This window comes from Pteropus medius, unplaced genomic scaffold, assembly GCF_902729225.1.
Source record: "Pteropus medius unplaced genomic scaffold, Ma_sr-lr_union100, whole genome shotgun sequence".
Lineage (NCBI taxonomy): Eukaryota > Metazoa > Chordata > Mammalia > Chiroptera > Pteropodidae > Pteropus > Pteropus medius.
In genome coordinates this window covers 5,046,836-5,071,968 of record NW_024345861.1, presented here as the reverse complement: position 1 = coordinate 5,071,968, position 25,133 = coordinate 5,046,836, and the positions used below count along the sequence as shown (strand labels likewise).

Below are 25,133 nucleotides of genomic sequence, written 5' to 3'. Positions count from 1 at the left end.
GCAAAGAAGGCACTTTTCTTTTCGTTTAAAGTAAGTGGAGTCTAAGCCTCTTGGATCCCTAGCAGTTTTGGTAGCATTTACTCACATTCCCCTGGGGCTCTGCAGTGATTGCTCTAGGAGAGTATGGGGGGAGGGGCCCTCTGGGTTGGGGGCTGCAGCTCAGCCTAGGTTTTGCTACCTCTGCCAGCAAAAATCAACTATTGTTCCTCTGTGGTCCCGCCCTGCTTCTCTGCTTTCTGCCCTGATGACTGTTCCCTGCAGCTTGCTGGGCCACAGCTCACAGCTTTCCAAGGCAGAGCTGTTCAGGGAACTTGCTGCAGGAACTTCTCCCCTCCCCCTCCTCCTGCAGAAAGCTCCAAAGGCTTCCAGAGGTAGCTTCAGTCTCAGCAGTGTTTGCACGGATTTCCCGGGCTCTGTGGTGATCTGTCTCAGAAGGTATAGGGGAAGGGGCCTTCTGGGTTGGGGGTTAGGGGCTGTGTCTCAGCCATGGTTTTGCAACTGGGCCAGTAAAAATCAGCTGTTTTTTCTCTGCAGTCCCTCCCTGCTTCTCCACTTTCTGCACTGATGGCTGGGCCCTCCTGTTGGCTAGGCTGCTTATAAGCCCCTGCAACTTCCAGGTAGGGTTGTTCAGGACAGTTCCTATGCCTTCACCCCTCCCTCTCCTCCTACAGGGAGCTTCTGCAGCTGCAAGAAGCAGCTTCTTTATTACTCTCAATCAGACACCTGGGATTCTGACCTGTGGTAGCTCTTATATCCCACGCTGCTGGTGTGCAGTTTTGGTGGGGGTTTTTTTGTTGAATTTTAGATGTTCAGCTTATTGTTTCAAGAGAGATCTAGGGACATCCCTCACTCTGCCATGTTTCCATTGAATCTCCCGATCAGTGGCCTGGGTGGTGGGGACTACAGACCAGTCCTAGATGGCAGGTAAGTGCTCTAGGTTTCAGCAGGATATCACTGCATAGGCACGAAGGGCACACCTAGGCCTTCAGACCCATCAGTGACCTCGGGTTGAGTAGCAGTCAATTCAGGAGCCGGAGCAGTCCAGTTACCCTAAAAATCCTTCTTGGGCACAGCCTTTTCAGCAGCGGCCTACTCTTCCTTTTCAATCACTTCAGGATCTCTGTAGAAGTGGAGATCAGGTGGGAAGTTCTCTTACTCTTATATGTAATTTTGAATTTTCTTGACAAAGCTAAAGGGAAAACAAAAACATTCTGAACACGTGAGCGTCTCTCCCATTCATATTGATTTGCAAAAAAGGAACTTTTGTTACACGCTTTCTTAAGAATTAGAGATTTCTGATGTCTTCCCTGCAAATATTAAATTGCAGGAAGTATCAAATCTGAAGCCAACCTGAAGCAGGCATTGACTAGTTGTACTGTTGAACATCGTGAAAATAACAGTCAATCTATCAGTCAGCACTTACTTGTTCTAGGTGCTATAGAAGCATCAATGGACATAATGACACATTTTTACCTAGGCATTTACCTCTTAGTGAGAAGAAAAGCAGTTAACACAAAAATACTTCAAAGATTGGACAATAAGGTACAATTATACTGCATATTATATAGTAAGTTGTAGTTCACTAAATGCTTTTCTATGCATTATTTCACTTAATTCTCCCAAGGATTTTTGTGGTGTTTGGTGGGCAGTAGGCACTGGGGTGGGAGACACATTCTCTCTAGCTAATTCTCTCTTTTCAGTTCCATTCACTCTTGGTGGTGTAATGCCTTGAATCATCCTATTCCTATCATAAAGGTAAGAGTCCCCTCCTCTGTCCATGCTCTGAATTGTCCTCTTGCTTCACTATTTTCTGTCTAGGTTAGCTCATTACTCCAATGGCTTTATATGCCACTGCTACAATAAAGCTCCCAGCATATATTCATCCCTAACCTCTTGTCGAGCTATGTGTTTATATATTTAACTATATAACTAACAATAGATAATGCCTTTAATTAGATGCCTCAAAGAAATATCAGTGTTAAGATATTCAAAATGTACAAAATGTAACTCTTGATTTTTCTGCTACTCCAAAATTCTTTCTCATTGCATCTGACCTTCATTCCCCGCAGTTTTACTCTCAACGAAAAAGGGTATCACCAGCGACTTACAAACTCAATGAGAAACTTAGGAATTTCCCTTAATTTTTGTCCTTCTATTATTCCCAAGATCCAGTATATGAGCAAGTTCTATTGAATTTACAACTACAATGTTCCTCAAATTGTTTTCTCCTCTTAAACTCCTCTTGCCACCATGCCAGCCTATTTCTCTGCTCCGACTCTGCCCTTCCAAATAAGCCATTCTACAGATAATACCTTGAAAGATCTTTTAAATACAAAAGAAAACCATCTCATGTCTTTCCCTTGCTTTAATGACTTCCAATTCTACTTAGAAAACACTTAAACTCCTTGCCCTGCCTCAGACACCATATGAGATCTGGATCCTGCCCATGTGCTTAACCTCCCAACCTCCTTCCAGTCTTCTATCTCCCTGGTCACAATTGCTCAGCCCTCCTTGGTCTTCTGATACTTTCTAGAACACTCCAAGCTCTTCTCCACCTCAAGAGTTTTTCACTGTTATTTATTTATTTATTTATTTATTTATTTATTTATTTATTTATTTATTTATTTTCTGGCTCTTAGTCTTGTTGCTTTTCATTCTCTGTGCTTCATTTTAAATTTAACCTTTACTGGCCACTCCCTCTCCTTACTCTTTTCTTTAACACCACGCATGGTTGATTTTCTTCTTAGAACTTACTTGTGTCTAAAATTGTTTAAACCTGGAAATGGTCCATGTTTTTCAGGCTAGTTTTCCAAAATTCTCTGCTTTGTGATTAGATAGTAAACCATCTACTAGCCTTTTTATGTCAATAGCTCCCATAATAACATCTTCTAGAATCCAGTCTTATCCTGATTTCTAGCAAGGCTAACTGATCTATTCAAGCCACATAGGGCAAAATTTCTATTTGCCAATCAAATCTCTTTATACTTTACTTAAGTTTCAGTGACAGTGGTGGTTAATGGGTGGGTGGGTTTCAGAATAAGTGACAAAGAATATGGCTAGCGACTGCCTATGATAAATGCGTTTTTCTTAAGTAAATTCCAAAACTATCAGTGATTTTCAGTTAGCTATTATTCATATCTCTTTTCTTCCTTTTTAATATAATGGAAAGACAACTCTGCTCATCCTCATATCGATACAATGTAAAAGCTAATGAAGTATTTGCTTTCTTTCCTTGCTTATAACATTGTCATCTCCATTAGATGCCCAGTTCCTACTAACTTTTGCTGGACAGAAAATGAATAAGATAAAGGAGAAAGACATGAAAATAAGAGGGTGTTTGGGTTGGAGTGCAGGACAGGCCATTATGAACAATCTTCATTCCTGCCTGTTTTAATCACCACCCAGTTTAGTTCAAGTCCAGCTTCCCTGTGTCTGTCATGAGCTGTGACTTTAGCTCATGGTATTTAAATACATTAAAATTTAATACCACCGACATTATAATCGTGATTAGTACCACACACTAATTAAAACCAGCCAATGGTAGCCATATGAACACTGCATGAAGGAGATTATGCAGTGTATCTGATACATGAGAGAGAAAGGTTAAGTAACAAGTTGAGAATTAGGGAGAGCAAGGTTAAGTAACAAGTTGAGAATTAGGGAGAGCAAGAAATCTAAACTCTGCATAAGAAGCTCAATGTCTAAATATTAGCCATTGTCTGTTCTCTCATCTTTGTAGGTCTTAGGAGATACTTTTGCTATGGTTTTGCTTCTGTAAAATAAGTATAGATGATGTGGTTCAGTTGGGAGATGACATAAAAATAAGTATTAAAAAGCTTCATTCCATAGGGAAGAAAACCAAGTCTAGAATAGGAAGGAGTCCATTGAAAAACCCAAGCTTCACTCATATCATTTTTCATACAATCAATTAAAGTGTGAGGCTTAGCAATGTTCAATGAATTGATAATTAATATAAATTATTGACAACCAAGCAACTGTGGCTCTGCCATGAAGTTTGTATCAACTCTACCAATAAATAGAAATGAATCAGGGTTAATGTCATCTTTGTTGATTTTCCCTACCTCTCTTTAATCCCTACTGATCATAATAAATGACATTATCTCACTTGGTTTCTTAACTTAAAACCCTAAGGGTCATCCTTGATGATCTTTCCCCCTCCCCCTACTTATCCCTCCCCCTTTTCCCTCCTCCTTCCCCTCCCTTCCCTCCCTTCTCTTTCCTTACATTAAATGCATTTGTTGTTCCGTCTACCAACCTTCACTATAATCCCCATTTATCCTTTATCTGTCTCTACCATCACCTTAGTCCAAGATGGCATTCTCTCTCCTGGGCTACTATAAAGGACTCCTGACCAGCCTCCTGCTCCCACTCATGACTTTCGACCCCCTGTCCTCCTAATAGCAGTAGAACATTCTCTTTAATGTAAATCAAATCATGCATGCTTTTGCTTAAAACCCTTTAATGGTTTCTCATTTCATTTAGAGAAACTCTGGTCTCATGTGTACCTCTCTCCACTTTGCTAACTACACTACACTGACCCCAACCTTATTCTGTTCTTTGAATATCCTGTTTGTTCCCTCCTTAAGCTTTTTATGCCAGTTGTTTTCTCTTGGATGCTCTTCCATCAGATATTCTCCAGGCTGACTTCTCCTCATTATTCAGGGCTCACCTTTTTCTTTCCAACTACCCTCTTGCACATTCCCTGTCATATATAGTCATTATCACATTATTCTGTTTTATTTTCTTTATGGCACTTACCACTCTCTGAAATTATTTTATTGTTTCTTGTTATTTTTGATCCACTCTCTAGAATATAAGATATACATAAGCTATGACAATGTCTTATTACCCATTTATTCTCCATGCCTGGAAAAATTCTGTGTACGTGGAAGGGGCTTGCTCAATAAATAGTCATTGAATAAATAAATGAATGAAAAGATGAAGATCATTATTACCATAGAAACTATCACATTCATGTGCTTACTGTGTGCCAGGCATATTATCTCAATTAATCTTCACAACAACTAAATGATAAATGCATTACTATTGCCAATGTATAGATGAGGAACTAAAGCCCAGAAAGATTAGGATATTGTTCCCAAGGTCACAGGTAATGAAAACAGTCTGTCTGGCTCCTAAGCCTCTGCTTTTCCAATGTCACATTGTGGTTACATTAGATAATATGGCTCTGTGGGGCAAAGGGAAAAGCTATTCCTTTGTTCTTTTATTTTGTCAGCTAGCTAGTTATGTGCTAGGCACTAGAAGAGGTATTGTGACTATCATAATAAACAAAATAGAATCCTTGCTTTCATTTAGCTTGTACTCCAATAGTTAATTAATGTTTGTAAGAGTTATTTGGATTGTATTAGTCTATTAGAGCTGCCGTAACAAAATACCACAACTGGGTTGCTTAAACAACAGAAATTTATTTTTTCACAATTCTAGAGGGTAGAAGTCAAAAATCAATGTGGAGTAAGGTTGGATTCCTCTGAGGCTTCTTTTGTGGCTTGCAGATGGCTGACTGACCTCTTGCTATGTCCTCACATGACTTTTTCTCTGTGCACACATATCCCTGGTATCTCGTCCACTTCTTTTTTTTTCTTTTAAAGATTTTTTTAAAAACATAGTCAACATACAATATTATACTAGTTTTAGGTGTATGACATTGTCTTTTAACATTTACATACCTAAAGAAGTGATAAGTCCAGCAACCATAGTACCATACACTATCACAATATTATTGATTATATTCCCTATGCTGTAAATTATATCCACATGACTTACTTGTTTTATACTTGGAAATTTGAACCTCTTAACCCCCTTCACCTTCCTCTGCTTTAAATTTCAATTACAATTAGCATTCAGCATCATTTCATATTAGTTTCAGGTATATAGCATAGTAGTTAGACATTTGTATAATTTACGAAGTGATCTCCCTCATTAGTCTAGTACCCACATGGCACTATACATAGTTATTACAATATTATTGACTATACTCCCTATGCTATACTTTATATTCATGTGACTATTTTGTAACTACCAATTTTTACTTTTTCAATCCCTTCACCTTTTTCTCCCCCCGCTAAATTCCCCTCCCATCTGGCAACTGTCAGCTTGTTCTCTGCACCTACGAGTCTGTTTCAGTTTTGTTTATTTGCTTATTTTGTTCTTTAAATTTCACACATAAGTGAGATTATATGGTATTTGTCCTTCTCTGTCTAACTTATTTCACTTAGCATAATACCCTCCAGCTTCATCCATGTTGTCACAAATGGTGAGATTTCACTCTATTTTTTTTTTTTATGGCTGAGTAATATTCCATTGTACATATGTACAACATCTTCTTTATCTACTTATTTATTGATGGGCACTTAGGTTGCTTCTATATCTTGGCTATTGTGAATAATGCTGCAATGAACATAGAAGTGCATATATCTTTTTGAATCACTGTTTTGGATTTCTTCAGATAAATACCCAGAAGTGGAATTGCTGGGTCATAAGGTAGTTTAATTTCAAAAATTTTGGGAACCTCCATTCAATTTTCCATAGTGGTTGCACTAATTTGCAAACCTACCAACACTATATGAGGGTTCCCTTTTTTCTACATCCTCGCCAACATTTGTTTGTTGATTTATTAATGATGGCAATTCTGACAGATGTGAGGCGATATCTCATTGTGGTTTTAATTTTCAGTTTTCTGATGATTAGTGATGTTGAGCATCTTTTCATATGTCTATTGGCCATCCTTATATCCTCTTTGGAGAAATGTCTATTCAGATCTTCTGGCCATTTTTTTAATTGGATCATTAGATTTTTGGTGTTGTTGCATTGAGTCTTTTATAATTTTTGGACATTAACCCCTTATTAAATATATCACTGGTGAACATTTTCTCCCATTCAGTAAGTTATCATTCCATTTTGTTAATAGTTTCCTTTGATGTGCAAAAATTTTTAGTTTGATTTAGTTCCATTTGTTTATTTTTTCTTTTGATATATCAGAAAAAAAATATTGCTAAGAGCAATGTCAGAGAGTTTACTGCCTATGTTTTCTTCTAAGAGTTATGGTTTGGGGTCTTACATTTAAGTCTTAAATCCATTTTGAGTTTATTCTTGTATAGTGTAAGAAGGTGGTCTAGATTCATTTTTTGAATATATCTGTCCAGTTTTCCTAACACTATTTATTAAAGAGACTGTCTTTACTCCATTGTATATTATTGCTTTCTTTGTCATAGATTAATTGACCATGTAGATATCAGTTTAATTCTGGGCTCTCTATTTTGTTCCATTGATCTATGTGTCTCTTTTTATGCCCATACCATGTTGTTTAATTACTATAGCCTTGGAGTATTCTCTTCTTCTTCTTATAAGGACACCAGTCATAGTGGATTTGGGCTATTATGACTTTATTTAACCTTAATTACCTTTTTAAAGGTCCTATCTCCAAATACAGTTATATTGAGGATTAGGGCTTCAATGTATGAATTTTAGGAGAACACAATTCAGTCCAAGAAGCTGATCATTTGACAATAAAAATTCCTTATTTGAAGACATGACTAAAACAGGAATTTCCAACTGGATTAATATAACTATCATATTATATATAATATATAAGTATTTATAGCATTATATAAATCCTAGATTAAACTCATTTCTATAAATATAATGCCTATGTTATTTCAAAGTCCAAAACTATATTTTATAAAGAGGTGCAAAACTAGTTATTTATAAGAGAAAAAGATCTAATGAATTCTTATAAATAAGAAGGGAACTAGCACAGAAATGTTCACAATAACATGGGATAGCCAGAGATAAACAAGTTTATCTTGAATATAGCCAAGGCTTTTTCTGCCTCCATGTCTTCATATGTGAGTGAGTGACTTATGTACATATTAGATTTTTATATCCTATTTTCTCCTGGAAAAAGTGTATAAGGAAAGTTCTGAAAGGATAGTGACTAAAGGCATGAGGCATGTTCAGACTGGATTTGAATCTCTCCCAAATGATTTTGAAGAATAAAGTTATCTAAGATTCGACTGTATTTCTGACCCTTTGCCTGGAATACCAGTATGGATTACGAACACTGATGGAGGAGTTCAATGGCCCAAATACTTTAAAAAGCACACAAACAAGGATATCTTTATGTTTGGGTTTGAAAATTTATTTTTTTAATCCTTTCCCTATATTCAAAAAATTATTATTATTTTTATTTTTCTTACCAATTAAAGCCATAAAAGCTGTAAAGTTCAGGACAGAGCATATTATTATTATTATTATTTTGTCTATCCACAGAATTTAGCATGGAGGCCCAAACAGGATAATGTTCAAAAAATATAAATTTTTAAAGGCTAAACAACATAACAACTGTAAAAAAAAATTCCACGGTTATTAGAGAAACAGCATGGGTAGTGGGGAGAAATGGGTATAAATCTGACTGGATTCTGGTCCACACACTGCCTCTAAGTAGCTGTCAGAATTAAGAAGAAATAGTCCTTCTACCCTTTGCCAAAAAGCTCTGGGTCTCAGTTTCCTCTTATGTAAAATCAAACAGTAGGGCCAGTTCCAAGTTCTCTTTAAAATGTCCTATTTTATGGTGATGGATGATAGTTACCAGCTGAATATTAGGTAGAGTTGCCAGATTTAGCAAATAAAAATACAGATGTCCTGTATTTTATATCAACCTTAAAATTAGAAGGTACACTAAGAGGACACTAAAGAATACAGAATCATCATGAATAATTTGTAGTGTGCATAATCTGTTAGTATTTAATAGAGACCTGTGTGCTGATGCTAATTTTTGGAATTTGTTGTATTTCAAATCGATTTTTGAATTGGTGTAAACTGTTCTTCTCCCACTGATGCAGCCCAGTATACAGAACTAGAGGAAGCCTGGTGGCGAAGCAGAACAAAAACAACCATAATTATCTTTCCCCTGCCCCATAATTGTTCCCTAATGGAGCAGAAACCTGCTGGTAACACTTCCTTGACAAGGTTCTGCTGGAGTTGAGAAGGCAGCAATATTCTTGTTATGCCTCTGCCCTTTCATACTAAGCCCTACACTGGCATTCTGGAAGAATTTACATTGATAACTATGTACTTCCATGGAAGAAAATACATACGCCAGATTCTCTTGGATGTTGAACCAAACTCAGCTCCAGCCTAGTCACATTCTAACAGGATGAGGAAGAAAGGTGCTCCTGGGTCAGTGAAAATCATCTCCTTGAAGACCTTTAGAAATTTTCTGTGTGGCAAGAAATCTTTATAAAAACCAAAAATTTGTTTGTTTCCTATAACAGTATAGTATTGTCTTTCTAGCATTTTTAGAACTGACTTCTCGTGGTTCAGGTCAGACACAGTAAGTAAATTAGGTAGCCAAGTTATCCAACGCCATAGCAAGGAAAATGTGAGTAAAGTATAGTGAAATGAAGAATGTAGGTTATGGGTTTTGGGGTCATAAATACAGGTTAGAAGCTTCATACCAATTGCTTCTATCCTTTGATACATTTCCATTTTGAGGTTAAGTAGATTTAATTACACAGCTCTTTTTTCCATCTTTGCTTCTTTTTGACATTACATAAGATATTTTAGGAATAGGGAAAGGTTAATGGGCCTAGGATGGGGCCTAGAATTAACTTCCTTAATTAAGCCTCCATAAGACATCTTTTCAATTCTTTTAATGAACTGTCTTGGTTAAAAAAAAAAAAACACACACACACAAAAACACACAAAAAAACCAACTCTAAGCTTCTACAATTTTGTGCAGATCTTGCTTGTGTAAGACCTGCACAATCTATCATGTGATCAAAACTTTGTCCTAGATGATGTCCCTAATCTATGTAACTGCTATCATCAATAAGAGGGCCACAGTTGATCAGCAATGAGAAGAAATATGATCAATGTTGTGACTTTGGATAACTCATCTTTGTGGATTTGAGCACTTACCATCCAGGCATCAATTTATTTTTATAAAGTAGATAAATATGTCCCTCTTCTATTTAAGCTCATCATATATATGTAAATTAAATTTAAATTTAAATGTAACAGTGGACTACAATAAAAAACCTTGTCATGAATTTACTCTAAAACTCATATATATACATTTAATGTATCTCTTGTTATTTAAAAATTTTAATTTGTGTTTCTTAGGTGAGGTATAGCTATACATTAATTTCTTCCCTCTTTCTTCAAATTTGATCTCTTTGAAGATCAGTCATTATTAATGAGATTTTGCAGGGACAATTTCAACATGATCAAAATTCTCCTATACTTAAGAACACTCCTGTATTTCTAATTTTTTTGGTTTAGTTTATTAGTATCTCATTTACATTTCCTGATATTATTGGAGCAGAATATATATGCTATTAGTGTGTTCTTGCTCTTTCAATCATATCTGGCAGATTCTGATTTAGAGATATGGAGTAGCACAGTGAAATCTAATCTGTGCTTCTCAAAGTTCCACAGAGAATATTGATATGCACCCCTATGCATGTGTGTCTAGAAATGCAATCTGCTTTAGAAATCCAAGCCCAGGGCGGTGGAAGCCTTCCATTCTCTCTTCTCCAAGTCTTCTCTCCTATTTGATCACATAACTGTCTGGAAAAGGGAATTGTTGCTAAACAGCTTCTTGTGACTTTGACCTCAGCACTGAGCATGAAATAGAGAGCTGCTATTATCTGAATTATGCAAATATGAGAGTAAATGAATGTGCAGTCCATTGAAAAGTCTTGTTAGGGACAAAGTCCAGAATCTGTTCAGGTGTTTTTACAGATTTTCCTCTCAGGTAATAGAGCAGTGATGGTTTATTTCTTACTTTAGTTTGTTAATGGACATTCTGTGTTTTGTTACAAAGAGAGTGTTGGAGCCTAGATATATGTCTTGGAGAATGCCTGCAAAATTATTCATTCTTAAAAAAAGACCTTGCCTTTTCTCTTTCTCTAATTCAGGTATTATATAATGTGAATGTCTATCACAATTGGCATTTTATTCATATTACATACCCTGAGTTTAGTTCTTTCCATCAGAATTAAATATCTATATTAATAAATAGAGTAGAAAATAAATGACCCATAGCTGTTCTTTTGCTCTCCTGTTCAGAATAGTGATGAAATGAGCAGATTAATCTGTAATAGAATGAGTCAGTCCTTATAGAAGGACTGCTCCAAGAGTCCCTACGGAAAAAAAAAAAAAGGAGGTGATAAAATTGCTTTCTTAACTTTCTTAGACTGAAAGTCCCTAGAAGCCAGGGTTCGATTGTGCCTTAGGCTATAATTTTGCTGATCATTAGATGTCACAGGTGGTTATATGTCTAATAAATGATTTGAGATAGATCATTTCCTTTTAGGGTGGTGGCAGAGTTAACATGAGGAATATTCACTATTAACATCAATTCAAGTCCTTAGTATCCATTATTGGAGAATCTCAAAGATTAGTCCACTGAAAATATTTCCAATACATCTGTGGTTGCTGTGTATTTTTCAAAATTTTCAGGTATAACATGATAGCTATTTTATACAGAGACTATATTCATTTAATTATTTAACTCTTTAAATATTCATTGAGTGCCTACTATATGTTGACAATAATACTTGTTACTCAAGGTACAAAAGAAGAATGTAACATGGTTCCTGGCTCAATAGCCTCATAGACTAATGCAAGAACAAAGACAAGTGGACAAACACTACAGTTCAGTGAAAATACTGTTATTAGAGCAAATATGTAGTGCCACCATGCTCTAAGGATGATCAGCTCTACCTTGGTGACAGAGCTATGATCAAAAAGAGCTCCGCTGAGGTGATAAAAAAAATTATGTAATCTTAAAAGATAAGAAGAGGTTGATCTGGCAGAGAGAAAAAAAGAGTATTCCAAGGAAGGAGGCAGGTTGGCCAAAGAGAGAGGCCTGGAACCCATGTATTAAAAGGATGATATAAAAGGAAGAAAGTGGGAAAAATAAGATTGGACAGGTAGAAAAGGGACTATCACTAATGACTTTGCATGAAAAAAATTGAAAGTATTGCCTTTATTAGAAATCATTAGAGGAATTTACATAAAAAGATAATATGATCAGATTTGTGTTCGAGAATATTCTTTCTGATGACAATTTGAAGAATGCAATGGAAAAAAGCAAAATACTATACAGGGAGACCAGGTATACAGTTGAGATATTAGTTTAATTTTCATTTTATAGATGATGAGGACCCGAGCTGAAAAAAAGACAGTGGGAATAGAAGGAAGAACTTGAATTAAGAAATCATTTAAGAGGTAAAATCAAAAGGATTTGGTGGCCATTGGAATGTCTAGCAATGAAGGAGAGGTAGTCGATATAATGCCAAATATATTTATTATTGATTATCACAATCCACAATGCATATTCTTCCTTCAAATCCCTACTGGTGATCTAAAGCAAATTCTGCTCCAGCAGTCCTTACAGAAAAAAATGGAAGTGATAAAACTGCTGGAGGAAAACACATACACACACAAAAGCCAGCTAACCAACCAATCAAACAAAAAACCCCCACATTTTTAAGTAAGTTTTGGATTTTATTGGGATCCTTTCTTTCTCCATTTAAATGGCCAGAAAACCCAAGGCAAGCTGTTAACTGATATTTTATAGATGGAGCTAATGTTAGAGAGTCATAGTCTTAATCAGTGTTTCTCACTTTTCATGTACATGCACATCACCTGGAGATGTTGCTAACATGCAGATTCTGAGTCAGTAGGTCTGGTGTGGGGTTTGGGATTCCTCCTATTTAATAAAGCTCCCCAGTGATGCCTATGCACTTGACCATAATTTGAGTACAAATCTCTAGACTGTTTCACAAAAAGAGAAATACAACTTGTTAGTACAACAAAATGACCACAACCAGATTGCAACAATAAGGGAAAACAACACAAATCTCAGATTATGCTGCTATTGCTGTTCCAGATCTTTCAGATCTTGTCTGGGAGGAGCCTTTTTGGAATCGTGACTGCCCCAAGAAAAGAGATGGTAAAGTCATATACAGTCAGATATAGTCTGAACCAATATGTCTTCCTGGTATTCCACAAAGAATTTTCCCATAACTTTGTTTCTGGCATGTCTCAGGGAGTAATCAAGTCTTGACTCAAACCTAAAAATGCCTCCAAACCACTGGCCCAAAAATAGTCCCACCTCACCAAAACGGGATAGAATAAGTTGAGGATGAAGTTGATGAATATTTTGAGTTAGGAGCTATAAAAAGTTATTTGTAGCAATTGCAATATTTGTGTATACTATTATTTCTCTAACCCTGATTTTCCCAAGATTGGTTTCCTTCAGCAGGATGTAGAGGTATTCAAGTGCTGAAGTGCCTAGGTGCAACATTTGATCAAAGTGGCTATTTATAGACAACAGAGCATTTTCCTTTGTGGGTTTTCCTTTGTGACATTTATAATAGTTCCTTGAAAACAGCAGGCATACTTGTTGAATGACTGAATGATCATTCAGTCATTTTTTCATTCCATGGAGTTGACCACATTACAAAGCTTTGTATGAATTATTTTCCTCTTTGGAGAACTGCAGTATAGCTATGACTCTCCTAATAACTATACTTTCATCTTGATTTATTCAGCCAGCTGGGGCTTCATATTTACCTGGCTTTGAAGACCAGTCTTCTTTTGCAAGAGGCTACAAACTGTCATTCTACTATTCTGTTTCCTCAGTAGGATTCTCCTCTTTGGCTCTTTCCCCCGACAATAGAAGAATCATTCAACACAGAGGCTACTGACAAAAAGGGACAATTTTGGTATAAATAGGAGTAAGTCATGATTAACTAATAGAAACTTGATTCTCAAAAACAGTGAAATCTAGGACATTTTCATCCTGCTGAATATGATTCTTTATTAGATTGTGCCACAATATGCAAGTGCACCAATTTTAGATTGTTTTGATTTCTTTTCATATTATAAGCAAATACTTGATTGACATTTCACATTAGTTTGACAGATTTAACTCAGCTTCCCATGGGCTTGATAGCAACTCCAGAAAAATAGCATTATGTTCCTACCTTCCAGGAGATAGAGAATTGGCATTTTAAAGAATAGTGTATGAGAAAGGTGATTAATAAACTACAAAAATTATGGGATTATACATTCTAGAAAATCTGTTCAAGAACTCAAAAAATAAATGGGTCTAATTCATTTAGCTAAGAAAAATATAAGTAAGATAGCATAAGACAGCAGTGAAGACATACTAGGAGAACACTGGGCTTTGCATTTTCTTGCCTGACCTTGAGCTAATTTGGAGCTTAGGATGCCGATCTGTAGACTAAGGACAGGAGTATCTGCCTTTCACTTTCCAATGATTTTTAGATGTTTGTTAAGATAATAATGATGAGAGCATTATAATGTTAAAAGCCTTACAGATATACTATGACTTATCATGATTTGGCTATGGCAAAAGCACAGACATTGAAGCCACACATACCACATTGTTTGAATCTCAAACTCTGCCACTTACTATAATACCTTTAAAAAGGCAGCCAACTTTTCTGAGTCAAAAAATTATGGCTTCACCTTTAAAATAGAGGTAAGTTGTTGGGGTAAAAACAATTAAATATATAAAATATCATATTTTACACAGTAGATAGTTAATTCATAATTCTCATTATCATCATCACAGGTAAGAAATAAAAAAAAAACCCTTTTTCTAAGCATTCATTTATTCAACAGATATTTTGAGTGTTACTTATACATTGAAAATTATATTTACTGTCTAATTATGATTTAGTGTCAGCTTATGATGTCAGTGGAGACAAAATGAAATCATTTTAATTCATATTAAGAGACTATTCTGCCCATAAATAAAAAAATTAAGTTCATAACCAACCAATAAGTTTTAAGTTGTGCACAAATTGTTTTTGTTTGTGCAATTTTGTTTTTTTTATAGACTTATACAATAAATTATTCATATCCTTACCTATTCTTCCTTGTAATTAGCAACATATTTGTAAGATGGTCACCACGCTTAAAAACTCTGAGCTCTGTAAGAGCAAACCTTTGTCATAGTTAACTCTCCCTTTCGGTGTCTAGGAATAGCATATAGAATTTACACTTTATTTTGGAGGAGATGGAAGCCATTTAAAAATAGTGAGCATAGGAGTTTCATGAACTGCCTATGTTTGAAGAGACTTATTTTGCCTATATGTGAGAAGAGATGGTTAAAGGGATAAAGGTGATGGCAGGGAGACCTTTAAATGGTCATTACAAAAATAAAGGGGAAACATGATAGTAATTTGGTCTTGACTGACTTTTGTGGGAGTTCGTGATAAATGATTAGATTCCAGATCTGATCTGAAAGTAGAACTACAGAATTTGCTAGTGGATTGTAGTGTGGTATGAGAAAAAGAGAAGAGTCAAGTTTGAGTCCAAGGACTTTGAATTTAGATTTAGGGAAAATGTTGAAGCAGGAGACAAATTCGGCAATTATTAGAGTAGTGGTGGTATTCAATGTCAAGGGACTGGAAGAGAGATCACCAGAGAATGAATGTAGAGAGGAAAAAAGATGTGATCCCTAGGCTGAGCACTAGGGCACTTCGAAGTTTAGAAGTCAAGGAAATGAGAAGGAAGAACTGATATGAAAGGCAAACTGATATGAAAGAGGAGAACTCAAAAGTTTAGAAGTCAAGGAAATGAGAAAGGAAAACTGATATGAAAGGCAGACTGATATGAAAGAGGAGAACTCGAAAAGAGATTGGTGTCTCAGAGATGAGAAAGAAAGTAAAAACATAAAGATGTTTTAAAGAAGAGGAAAAGGAAGTGGTCAACTGTGTCAAACATTGCTAATAAGCCAAATAAGATGAGAACTAAGAATATATTTTTAGATTTGGCAAAGTAAAGGTTCATTAATAACCCTGACAAAAGCAATAATACTGGAAAGATAACTAGATTGTAATGCATTCATAAGAAAAGAGGAAGAGAAATAGAAACAGTGAGAATAGACAACTCTTACAAGAGTTTTGCTATAAAAGGGAGGAAAGTAATTGGGGGCGGGGGGAATGACTCAAAGAAAATATAGGGATGATATTAATAAATGTGACCCAGGCACTGACAAATCAGATTGGATGCAAGATAGAGGTCTGGAGTAGTCTTGGAGATCCCTGCTGATCCAGACTTGAGTTGGTGAGTGGGGGTGGGGCTAGTGTATAAATGAAAGTGTTGGTTCTAATAGAAACACAATCCCTTATTTCCTTATAAGAGGAAGGAGCACAGAGAACAGACATAGGTGAGCTGCTAAGTGGTGATAGAGGGCATTTGGAAGTTCTTTCCTGGTTACTTCTATTTTCTCTGTGAAAGAGAGGAAATTTATTACCACCTCAAATTTTCTCTTCCTCAGGATCATTATGCAATCACATTTTTCTGAGATTAGTGGAGAATTCTGGGAAATTCTACTCACTAGACCAACTTTTGATTCATTATCTCTCTCTCTCTCTCTAGGACACAACCAATTGTGGAATTCTGATCCCACCTGAGTCCAATTTCTTTTAGAACCAGTTTGTTTAGAATGTGATGAACCCTGGCCCTCTAGTACACTTGCTTTGCTGTGGAGTGGCCCAGAAAGGAAACATGTCTTGCCTGGCACAGGGCCATTATAGAACATGACTCAGAATAGGTGTTCAACAAATATTTGTTGAATGACTACAGAAAGGAAGGAAGAAGGAAAAAAGAAAAGGAAGGAAGGAAGGAAGGAAAGAAGGAAGAAGGAAGGAAGGAAGGAAGGAAGGAAGGAACGAATGAAGGAAGAAAGGAAGACTCAATGTGCATCTAGAAGAGACACCACTAACCCAGCCTGATTACATATGCTTTGCTGAGGAGATTTACATTTCGTTTATAATTAATTCTTCTGTTTCATGTTTGACATTCCAAGATTTTTGCCTAGACTCACAAATAAATCCAACGTGGCCGAAGGTGGCAGTGTTTGATTGCTTGCCTCTCTCTCTACTTATGAAGTTAATATGATGCTATCTGAGAGCAAAGACATAGACAAGGAGGAATTTAATGCAAATTTAGCCAGGAGTCTAGTGCCACTTCACAAAATATTGATTAGGTGTCTGATTTGCTTTCCCTTGACAATGGACCATAGGCATAAACCAATGAGGTGGGCTCAATTCCAGCTCATCATGGTCATTCGATAAAGCCAGGCAACCAATGAGGAACAGCTACCTTTTGATTGGGCAAGGGGCCAGTGAGGGAGAAAACCATCTTAGCAATAGCAGCAGAAAATATTGCACATGCCCTTGCACACACACGCAAACACAGACATCACGCTTTACCACCATGCTGCAGTGAACAGTTGCTGATTGTATCTCTTAAGGCTTTTGTTTAGCCACAGTCCCACTTCCAAAGGACTAGTTTCTGTTCACAGATCACACTACTTACCTGGTCAGTCTGCCTGTAATTCCTCTTTAATGGAATAAAGGAGCAATATTCCTCTCTCTGCCCCTCTCCAACACATATATTATTAAGAGCAAACTTTGATCTCAGGTAAATGGCACAGACTTTTTTCTTGAAATGTGCTATTCTGATTCCTTTTAGGAAACTGGTCCCACCACTGCCCTCTCCGACCCAACATGCAGATAGGGAAGGAGGTGTGGCGTGAAGGAAAGGCCCATTGCTGGACTGCTGTTCTTTGTGCTTCCTGTAAGAACTGCAAAGGGATTTCACCAGGCTAGCACAGGCTTTGTGTCATTATTTTTCTCACAATCTCCCCCCTTTCATCGCTCCATGGCCTTCACATCCAGGGCCTAGGAAAACTTTCCTGTTTTTAGCATGACATTTGACAAAGCCTTTCATAGCCAGGGTTCCAAACATTTAACATTCTTATATGAAATGCTCACCTCTGCTGCTCTCCACTGTGTTTTTCTGTTTCTTGAGCAGCTGCCCTTACTCCCTAGGTGCCAGGGCATGGGGGCTGCCTGCCAACTCATGGTTTCTCCAAATTAGTAGCTGTCATGTTTTACTTCTCTCCTTTCTATGCTCCCGCATCTCATATTCTGACTCTGATTCTATTTAGAGGCAAGTGGTGATAGTAGGTAACTAGAGCAGGGAGCTTATTGGTTCTCAGTATTCTTCTTTCCTTCATGAACTTTGCTTCTATGCTCTGACTGCTGATGCCAGCATGAATCTTTGATCCAAGAGCATCTGTCCATGGATTACCCAGTCCAGCTGATGGCTCTCACTCATGTTCTCTGCTGACAGTCATATTCTGTCTGGGCAGGAAAGCCTATTAGTTAAGACAACATTTACTCCAAGAAGCATGAGGCTATATTTTATACTAGAGTAAAGGAAATTGAGATGATGTCATAGTAGTTTTCTAGTCCAAGCAGGAATATTGTTTAGGAAATGGTAGCCAGTTGTTTTCTCTTGTTCACAAAATGAAGGAAAATGACATGAAAGGGAAACAGGAGAGAATTAAAATAAATAAGGAGAACAAGTTTCTGAATATTAGGGTTAACAGAAACTAAAATATTACCAAATTAGCATTTGAAATTACTTTTTGAGTTACACACAATACCCATCCCCTGGATATTGGACATGATGACCTACAGGGCAGCATGGTATGAACTTTGGAGTCAGATTGGTCCAAATTTAAGTTGTAGCTTTGCTGTAATCTAATAATGTGGTGTTAGCAAATTTCTTAGCCTTTTAAAAATCTATAAAATGAAAGTCACAATATCAAACATAGAAGTTTAAATAATTATATATGCAAAATGCCTAGGTTAAAGTTTACCATGTGATAAACATTCAAAAATGTTAACTCTTATTCTCAATTCTAGAATTCTCAGAGCTTTATTCCACCAATAGACCTATGGACACAGTATCGTTAATCATTTAAAAAACAAATGAGCATCTGCCCATGAAAATTTACCTTTTGGTAAAGAAGACAAACAAGTTACATAATAGGGGGCAGTTGAGGTAAGGCAAAATTAATGCCCATTTTGTAGAGCCGGTATATATATATATGGTGGGCTATCTACCTGGGTTAGAGCCATCCAGGAAAACATTATGGGAAACTTAGGACTTGATTCAAGCTTTAAAGAATGGCTAGAATTTGGAAAAGCTTAAGAGATGGCGGCAGAGAGAGGGAGTACCCTTCCCAAATGAGGTAGAAGCATTGGCAACCTCTTAGAAGAAGAAATGAGTGTGATTGTTGAAGTCTGAAATGATGAGAGTGGTTTGCAGGGAAGAGAAACTCTTAAAGTACATTGATAAACAGTTCAAGCCCTACCTTGGTTTCAGTTCAGGAACTATCATTTATGTCTTTGTAAGTCTGTTTCCTTAGCTGTAAAATGGGTATAATATTAGTGAGGATTGAATGGTATTGGAATCCAATAAAATACTTCAGTTTGGTCTGACTGCAAGAAAACATTCTTTAACCAACACACACACTGTCTTCATAACAGGATAGCGTGTGTGTTATTTTTAATGTGAGAAATAAAAAGATAACAGATATAGCTGTGGATGACGGCAACAGATATAGCTATAGATGACGGCTGGCAGAATTAACTCTACACAGCTTAGAAACTCCATGACAGTGACCTTTGGTGTCCTCCTTTTCAGACAGCTGCTTATACCCATCTCTTCCTCTGTGGATTGTGATTCAGCACAGAAGCATTTTCACTTTTATCTCCCCATTTGCATGCTTATATTAGACATGGATTTAGTTAGACCTGCATCTGTTGAGACGGCTAGCCAATAATAGAAGGCCCACAGGGACTAACTCGGTCTGGTTTCAGGACTGGGCGTAGCAAGTGAGGTCTAGGTCAGGAAGCTATTAGCTGCAGAGTCAGAGAATATATTCAGCTGTCATTACTTTTTAATTAAAAATAGCCTGGTGGCACTTGCATTCTACCACTCTGTTGCAGAAAGTTGAGCACCATTCTTTTTCCTGCCCTGAGTGTTCCCACAAAACAACACTCATATCTTCTTCCTGATCCATGGTCTGTGGGGCTTGATCAGAGACCATGAGAAACTTGATCTTTAGGAGGGAACAGGCAAAGAGCATAATCTCTTCCCAATTCCAAATGTAGGTCGGTGAGAGTACTTATACCATGGAAATCTTCAAATGCTACAAATAAGGACTTCTCCTCTGTGGAGAATGGCATGTTAAACATTGACTGTCACACTACTGGAAGAGAGGTAGGATGAATTTCTGAGATTACCGTTGTGAAATAGGATTTTTCATACTTCAGGTTCTGTTCTTCATTTGCCATCACATTAAGTTCACTTATTTCATTGCTTATATAGAATGGAAACTTGAGAAAAAATATGAGATCATTTTATGAGCCCATTTAGCTGGACCTAAGTTAAAATCTCTACTCCTTAATTACTTGTCACATAGCCTTTATCTTGTTTATTTATCTGCTTTAAGCCTTGGTTTTCTCATCTGTAAAATAGGGGTAATAATAGTATCAACTTAAGGTCACTGTGAGCATTCAATGAAATCTTTCATGTAAAATATTTAATACAGTACCTAGCATGAAACAATCGTGCCATAAATGTGGGCTATTTTATTAGTATTTATAATTCTGGTTGAAGGACACAATAAAAAATTGATCAAGAATTCCAATACCATTCTATCAGGCTTGTCACGAATGCAGAAGTTTAATAAGGACATCATTTGACCCTGTTATCTGAACCATGTAACAGTGTATATTACTCTGGTGTTTTTCATTTAAAAACGTGCAAAACAAAATGCAGTAGAGTCCTTACTCCTTAAATCGACATAATGCACAAATTATATATTCAGCATTTTATAGTAATATGCAAATAAAGCATCAATATATTTGCAGCTTCATCAACACAAAGCACTTATTTTGTGCTTGTTTTCCATAGCCATACCAGAACAAAATGATTTTTGACAAATACAGTTTCTATTCTTTTGGAGTTCATGGTATAAAAGACAATACTGAGATCTGTTTCATAGGTAGACAGACAGGTGAGAGATACACACACATACACACAGAGGTATTCTGAAGGCAGAATAAAAATGTTTCTATCAAGAGCTAATTCGTGAAAATATGAAGCAATTTATGAGCACGATGAGACATAAATTCATTTTAGATAAGTGTGAGTTAGCCATTTTTGAATCTTGCACATGGGCCAATAGATTTTGATTAAATTCAGTTACCTGTGTTGAATAATTTTGTTTTATCTTTGAAGTATAATTTTATTTTTCAAAGTTACTCAGACCAGAGTGAGGGGCCAATTAGCAGAGACCAGTGGCACAGTTCACCCAACATTTACAAGTCTATTTCTTCAGAGAACTCCCCGTGGTTTTAATGGTTCCAGCAGTAGCTCTAGAATCAGTGATTATCTGGGAGGCTTCTCTGTATTTTGAGTCTTTACTCTCTCCAGATCAGCATCCTCGGTCAAACTGCATTAAAACCACCTGGAGTGCTTATAAATAAAGATTCCTAGGCCAAAATCCAGTCCTGTAAATCATACAGATGGGACCTCAGATGATTGCTATCCACACCAAACCACTGCTTTAGATCCTACACTCTTATTCCTCAAATTCTATGCCTCCTTATTACTTCTGCTGTCTTAGTTCACATATCTAGCTTGGCTTCCACAATAGTTTTAATTTGTCTTCCAATTATCTTCTTTACTATAGTAAAAATAAACTAAATAAAATTCAAATCTTACAGTATGAGATCCTACATAAAATCCTACAACAGGTCCCTATTTTCTATGGAATAACTTAGTCTCTTCATTAAGACATATAAGCTCTTGTCAGCATCCTCTCTTGCCTCATGCACTTAGTTACCTGCTGCATGCCCCAGCCACACAAAAGACTTGCAGTTCTCTGAAGACATGGGCTGTGGCACTGCTCCAGGCCTTCATTTCTGCTCTAGCATTTATCTAGAACGATCTTCTCTCAACCCTCTCCTAGCTCTCCAAATACCTAATTATCTTTGATATAACGGCTCAAGAATTACCTCTTCTGTGATGACTTTCCTAATCTACTCCATTTTTTGTGACTGCATCTCCCTCCAATCTGTATTTACTTTGACGATGGCACTTATAACACTGCGCTACAGTATTCGTTGACATGTCTGTCATTCCTTTGAAGGTACAGGCTATCTCATACTACTCTTGGTATCTAAAGGAATGTATTAATGTCTTTCAGAATAAATGAACGAACCCATGAACTGCACAACAAAGAGCCTAAATTTGTTCCCAAACTAAATGTACAGCTCAAGAATTGGCGGTGTCATCTTTCTTTTGACAATGAATATCTTATCAAGAGTTTCAAAGATCACAAGAAAAATGAAACAACTTGAAGTTTCCCATGTGAATGGACTCAATCCAATTTGACTAATAAATACTAAAACTGGAAGAAGCTCACCAAATGTTCCTTCCTTCCAATATATGGAGATTTTTAAAAATGGAGAAAGATATAAATTAAACAAATATATTTGTCATATATATATCTCAGGGTAAATTTGAGTAAATGAACAATCTATCACAAATGTAACTAGTCTTTCTGAAAGCTATTTTATTTAATTGGTTGATTTAATTTTCTAGCAAATGAAATCTGAAAATACTATCCCTAAGAACAAACACTTGCTACAAAGCCCTTCTCTTACCTAAACCTCATTTATTTCAATTAATTTTCATCATTTCTTCTCTCATTCTACAATGTGTTTTGGGTATTTTACAGATTTCTTTCCAGGTTGCTGTTCAAAGATCAAACAAAAATTTGAAGACTTTCAATTCCACCATATAAAGCAATGTAAAAATCAATGGTTGCCTTCATGTGTTGCTGGTGAGAATATAAACTGAAACAGCCACTTTGAAAAACAATTTAGTAGATTCTTAAAGTATTAAGTGGAAACTAAGTATAAGAGTTATCAATATTACTCTTAGGAACTTACTCAACAGAAATGAAAATGCACATCCACATAAAGACTTATACATAAATGTTCACAGCAACATTATTCGGAGTAGTCAAAAAGTGGAAACAGTTCAGATGTCCATGAATTAGTGAATGAATTTAAAAAATGAGAGTATATCCATATGATGAAATACTATTTAACAATAACACAAAGTAGAATACTGAAACATGCTACAATCTAATGAACCTCAAAAAACATGCTAAGTGAAAGAAGACAGACATGAAAGTACTCATATCATGTGACTTAATTTATATGAAGTGCCTACAAATGGCAAATTTATAGATACAGAAAACAGAGTAATGGTTACCTGAGACTGGGGAGTAGGAGCAGAAACTGACTACAAACAGTCTTGAGGAAATTTTTGGGAGTGATTGGAATGATTTAAAACTGGATTGTTTGATAGTTGCACAACTCTACACATTTACAAGTAATCGTTAAAGTGTACAGTTACAATGGGTGAATGCCATAGTGTGTAAAATACACCTCAATAGACCTGTAAAAATGGTTGAAATTAGTAGTTTGTTACTTTCATATTTTTATTTTAGTGATATTACAGTTTCAAAAACCTTTTCCAGGTCATGTTAAAGAAAGTCTTTAATCTCAGAATCTAGATTTTAAGTCAGTTTCTTTCCTCTTTCATGAACCTTCACCTTTATACCAGTGAAGACATATTTAGATTGTAAAAAAAATTTTCTCCTTAAAACTAATTTAGCTCTGATGACATCAGCTGTATTTGCAGTGCACCTGATTAAGGCCATGATACTAATTAAATTCTTGAATGATTTGAAATTCAAATTACCAGACTTGGTTTAGTAATAGGCATTGCTGCCTGGTTCCATAACAGTAGAAGAAATAGCCAGACTCCTCTTAAGTAACAAAATGCTCTTGAGTCTAACCTGAATCTAATGGGAAATAATATTAACTATGAATGACAAAGACTTACATATTTCATATTAACATTTCATTAATAGAAGCAGCTTTTTTCTAGGTGGCTCACATCCATGTGAATACATTGAGAAGTGCTCTGGTAGAGTGGAAGGACCCCAAGCTTTGAAGTTAGACTGATTTTAAATTCTGCCTTGTCAGTTACCAGTGGTGTGATCTTTGGCTAATTATTTAGTTTTTCTGAGCCTATATATCTTCATCTATAACAGGAGATTTGTTTATCTATCTCAAAGGGTTTGGGGCTAATTAAATGAGACCACTTACATCACTGGGCCTAGTATACAAAAGGCACTTAAGAAATGGAATCTAGGATAGCTTATGTAAGGTGAGGAGTCTTGACTCTCCATTCATTCAACAACTATTAACTGAGTGCCTACAATTCGTTTATCCCTTCAATTCAACTAATGTTTATTGAATACCTACTATATTCTTTGTAGCATACTTAGTGTTCAGGATACATTAATGAATTAAAAAAAAGACAAAAATCCACATCTTAGTAAAACCTACTTAGACATAATAATAATAATTAATAATAATAATAATAATTTTATGATATGTTACAAAGAAGTATGTCTTATGGAAAGAAAGAACAAAGTAGGGTAAGGGGGAATCTAAAATGATATAGATGGGGAAAGGATGAATTTTAATTTAGGTTGGTGAGAGAATGGCTTATTGTGTAAGTAAAAAATGACCTAAGCCTTAGAAGAGATGTGGAGCGAACTGACCTCCTGCAGATTTCTAAGGAAGAGACTCATAGGCCAAGTAAACCACCAGTATACAGGTCCCCAAGTAGAATGTACCGGACAACTTCAAGAAATATCAGGGAGGCCAGTTACTGTGCCAGCCACCAGATATAGAATGGTAAACTGAATAATCAGAACTATGTTCAAATTCTGCCTGTCACTTGCTAGTTCTATGATCTTAGCTAATCATTTAATTTCTCTGAGCTTATATCCATTTCATTTATAAAATGAGATTTGAACATCTGTTTTAAAGGATTATCTGTCCCAAAGAATTAAAAAAGTCATTTTCCCCAGTCAACCCTGAAGCTAGAATTTGTAGATTGTACTTCAGCAGAATAGGAACTACTGTTTTATTTTTGTCTGGTTCTGATCCATTTGGTTGCTATTGCATCCTCTTACACTGAACTTATTCTAATACTCCAGCACTACTGGTGGGGCAGTAAGGAGATTAAATTGACTGAAATAGAAAGATGAGAGAGATAAGCATTAATTTATTCATTCATCCAATAGATAT

The 25,133-nt window shown here is 36.2% G+C and overlaps 2 long non-coding RNA genes across 3 annotated transcripts in view; both read left to right on the top strand.

Annotated features, from left to right (window-relative positions):
- Positions 1–24,245, top strand: LOC120612235 (uncharacterized). 2 transcript variants are annotated; one of them, XR_005655419.1, is made up of 5 exons: positions 1–30; positions 350–435; positions 535–617; positions 1,701–1,755; positions 22,163–24,245. It is a non-coding gene; the product is annotated as an uncharacterized LOC120612235 (long non-coding RNA). The 2 variants fall into 2 exon arrangements; XR_005655420.1 differs by lacking the exon at positions 22,163–24,245 and adding an exon at positions 16,468–16,952.
- The window catches only part of LOC120612234 (uncharacterized), a 219,178-nt gene that overhangs the window by 147,442 nt on the left and 46,603 nt on the right, over positions 1–25,133 (top strand). The gene's annotated exons all lie outside the window — the stretch shown is intronic.